Here is a 4,716-nt window from a genome sequence, read left to right on the forward strand (position 1 = left end):
GACTCATCGTGTTACGATCCAGCTCGTAAGAGACGCAACAAAAAGAGAGTCACAGGCCCAAACCATAATAACGGAATATTTAATAGAAATAATAAGAAAAGACAGCAGAAAACATAAATGGGATCTGAAGTATCAATAATATCAGTAGTGGAGTGAGTGGATGTGTGTGTAATGGATGCTGTAGATGTTGTATGGAGCTAAGTAATACAACCTATTAGTAACTTATCTAACCAAGCCAAACAAAAGGAGCTCAAAAGGGGAGAGAGAGAGAGAGAGAGAGAGGGGGGGGGGGGGGGACAGAGAGAGGGGGATAGAGAGAGAGGGAGAGAGAGAGGGAGATGGAGAGAGGGAGAGAGAGAGAGAGAGAGGGGGATAGAGAGAGAGGGAGAGAGAGAGGAGAAGGAGAGAGAGAGGGAAAGAGGGAGAGGGAGAGAGAGAGCAAGAGGGAAAGAAAGAGAGAGAGTGAGAGAGAGAGAGAGAGAGAGAGAGAGCGCCAACCCCCACATCAGCAAGCAAGACAGGAGGCAGAGACAAAAAAAAAAACCAGAACAAAGGTTAGGCCCCTAGGGGCTATGTGCACGCATTAAATAGGCTAGATCCAGTGTCTGTTGTGTCAGCAAATATCAGCATACTGTAGCCTACTGGAAATGGCCCACAGCAATACCCTACCATAAAGTGCAAAAAATCAGGGTCTTTCACATGTATCAAATATTATCCAGTAAATAAATATATAAATGAACAATTGACAAGCACACACAAGGGAAGTCCAGTGTTTATGAAAACAAAATAGTTGGTTATGACCCAAAAGGTATTCTGAAGTAGAAGGAGAATTAAACTTTTTACGATTGGACAGGGAAATAGGCCTAATGGAAAGAATTGTAATAACTTACATGAGAGTGCAATCTTTTGTGACTCGGCAGCAAACCGTCAAAATGCTGGACAGACAGAAATAGTGTAATAGTTGTAGGTGTGAACTGTATTACAGAAATAGCCACCAAGGGAAACTGCTGAGTTTGTTCTCATAACAGAGATGTGAAAATAGGCATTCTCTCTATTCCTTCAAATATTCTTGACTCTAACAATACACAAACTGGCACATCACGTTATACAAAAGCACATTGTGTTATTATAGTCAATGCAGTTTTTCAGCATTAGGTAGGCTACTCATTGCTGCAGGTTGAAGGAATAAGCAATTTACAGGACTATAACGTTCATTAATATAAACTCAACATTGGAATGGCCGGATTAACCTATAAACGATTAAAGGTGGGCTATTTATGCTCCCAATAAACTGTTAAAGGCATTCGTCTATTTCAATGGCATAAACACATATTTAAAGTAGTAACCTACATTATTTACAGGACAATATGACCGATTATAAGCTATCCAATGTATCCAGCGTGCCAGGCAATCGAATGTGACAATAGACTGGTGTGGCTCTGGAATGGCGCTGCTTTGGGGGGAGACCTCTGTAACCGCGCCCCAAGAGCAGGAGTCACAGAGCACAAGGATTCAGAGTCCTTTAAACCACCCCACACCATACCAATGGGTATGACAACAACCCCGGGTCATTCAGACCTGGTGCAGGGTAAGGTTGGGTCAGGGTGTGTGGCGCCGCGCTGCCCGTTGATGAGGTGGCTGTGATTTTGGGGAATGATCTGTCTGGTGGGCGCGTGTGGGTGGATGTTCGCCCGCCTGCTGTGGTTACGAAATCACCTCTGATTGCGGGGGAGTCCGATGTGCCCAGTCACAGACAAGACAACTAGGCTAGGCTCCCTATCAAGCCCAAGCCTCATGTGTCAGCCATGATCCACATCATACGAGTCACGCTCCAACTGAGACCCCTTGTCAAGCCCAGACCGGACCCCGGACCCCCTACGAACAAACTCCTCACATATTCATCTGCTAGAGCTGCCGCCTCCATTGCAGTTGTCACCTTGCGCTCACTTATAAATGTAGCAATATAAATATAAACCGAGGACACAACAGGGACAGGGGCAGCAAGACCAACAGCCTCCACCTTCCCACTCATACGCCCTGATTTACCCCTTAAAATCGGACACTCGGCTTTCCAGTAACATCACCACTGGGATCAAATCTCCCATACAAGTCACGACCGACTGGGCTTGCATATGCAGGCCCAAACCTCCCACGTCAGCCACGATCCACATCATACGAGTCTCGCTCCGACCGAGACCCCTTGTTTCACCCAGACCGGACCCCAGAATCCGTCCCCCTACGAGGAAACTCACCAAAACTGCCTTTATGAGTCAGTACATAATCATGTGGTAGAGCAGCCGCCTCCATCGCAGCTGTCATCTTGCGCTCACTTATAAAAGTAGCAATTTGACAAGGCAGTGAATCAGTAAACTGTTCCAACAGAATTAGGTTACACAACCCCGCAAAAGTGTAAACATCTAATGCTGAACAACAGGAGGATTCACTCATTCTCCACTGCCGAAATGACGCAGGTTCTCATCCAGGCCCTTGTCATTTCTCACCTGGACTACTGCAACTCCCTCCTTGCTGGGGCCCCGGGGTCAGCCATTAAACCTCTGGAACTTGTCTAGAAAGCTGCAGCTCGCCTGCTGTTCAACCACCCCAAGTTCTCCCACACAACTTCCCCTCTCCGTTCCCTACATTGGCTCCCTGTAGCATCTCTCATTCAGTGACAAACTATTTTACCAGCCTACAGGGCAACGAAACAGCTCCCTGCTTCCTCCAGGCCATGGTCAAAACCAACACCCCCTCCCGACCACTATGCTCTGCTACCTCGGGCGAATTGTGGCCCCTTCACTCTGAGGCCCCTGCAGTCGATCGACACGGTCACGTATGAACTGCCCATCTATCTGAGTCATTGCCCATCTTTTGTATTGTATTAGATGTTTTAGATTGCTATTCTTTGCCTTCAGCACTAGATTATGCTCTTAGTCACTTTTTTTTATTAAATGAAATGTCCGAAATGTGAGTTTTGGCAAGTACTGTAATAGTACATTGGCTTTTCCTACATCAAATGCAATTATTGTAAGCCGCTTTGTATAAAAGTGTCTGCTACTAATGTAATGTAAAATTTTTCCTAGGGGCTGATTATCTGCAGCTAGCAATCTGATTGCCTCCCACACACACACACTCACACAAGCGAATGTTTTTGCCAACCAGGAACTCTTGATAAGGCAAGAAAATGGCAGATGAGTAATCTCAGAAATACCCCTCAGGACATGAAAACAATCTCATGCTGCACACAGTACATCAACAGATACAGTATACTATTGAAATACTGCAGTTGGCTATGAATGTACTGCACATACTTTCTGAATGTGCCATCACAGTTCCAGTATATTAATAGCAAGTATTAAAGGTGCTATAGATAAACATTTTATGTAGATGAATCATTAAACAAACAAACAAAACTAACAAGGCTCATGAGCCAATGGTATTACGACTCCTGATGGCTCCCAACACAGAGATACCGCATGGTACTAATGTCATAATACCATATCTATAGTACCTTTAAAATAATACAAAAAAGTAAACAAAACAGCACAAATGAAAGAGGGCAGACATAGGCAGGATAATGACATCACAGCAGACATTAATCAGAGATGTTACATTGCACATAAACTCATGTCATACATGTAGTTAAAATACTTGAGTAGAGATGTATGTGCAGACAGGAATTGATTTGATAGAAGACCCCCCCCCCAGTACCAGTGATGGATGGCTTCTCAGTATAGCCAGGCAGAGTAAAAGATTCCTCATTTATTAGTATGATTTGTTTGATATGCCAGCATGGTTTCAATGAACCATATGCATTTTCTGTGGGTTGTAGCCACTTAAGTTGATGAGGCCCGTGTGTGTGTTCATGTTTATGGCAGCCCCGGAGAGAATAGACCACTTCAGCACCTCGGACAGCGCTCCGAGACGGCTGTGCGCAGCGTCCGCAGGCCTTTTCCTCGCTCCCCTGTCAGCTGACGGGCGGCATGGTTGTCCCCGATCAGCTAATTAGCAGCCACAAGGAAATAGAGATCGAAAGTGACACAAGGGGAGAGACGACGTGAGCTACCGAGGGGGTGAGAGCCGGTATCCACGGCATATCAAACTCAATATTTGACATTCTGTTTTTTGCCACATGGGCAGGCCTGAGACGTCCATTCTCCATGGAGCATGGCTAACGCTAAAAGGGGCCACCAGTGGAGGCACACTTCTTACCTTTGGTTGGATTAGGTTCCTGTTTTGTTTTGTTATTTTTGGAATAATTCACTCAGTGTCCCAGCCTGGACTCTCTCAGTGGTTGTGACAATGGGTGTGTGTGTCCTCATGGGCGCATGTCGTTGGCTGTTGTTCAGTCTGACAGAGAACAAAGTTCCACTTGCACCATTACATTACATCAGGCTTGGGGGGACTCGTTTGCCCAAGCAACAGTACAAGGTGAGAGGTAATGTTTTGGTGGTGTTGGTTTCTTGGTTTGTTCGTTTCTTGGTTTGTTTGCAGGATTACGCAAAAACTCTCCAACCAATTTTCATGAAACTTGGTGGAGGGGTGTAGCATGGGCCAACATAGAAGCCATTACATTTTGGAGCGGATCTGAATCACTGGGCAGGTCCACAAGCTTCCCAAACACGGCCGGCCATTCACCTCCATTCATTTTTTGGACTTGGACAGCTTGGGAGCGAAAAATATTCCCCCCATTCATTGTCAATGGGAGCAATTGAAACA

Source organism: Borostomias antarcticus (assembly GCF_949987555.1).
Source record: "Borostomias antarcticus genome assembly, chromosome: 10".
Classification (NCBI taxonomy): Eukaryota; Metazoa; Chordata; class Actinopteri; order Stomiiformes; family Stomiidae; genus Borostomias; species Borostomias antarcticus.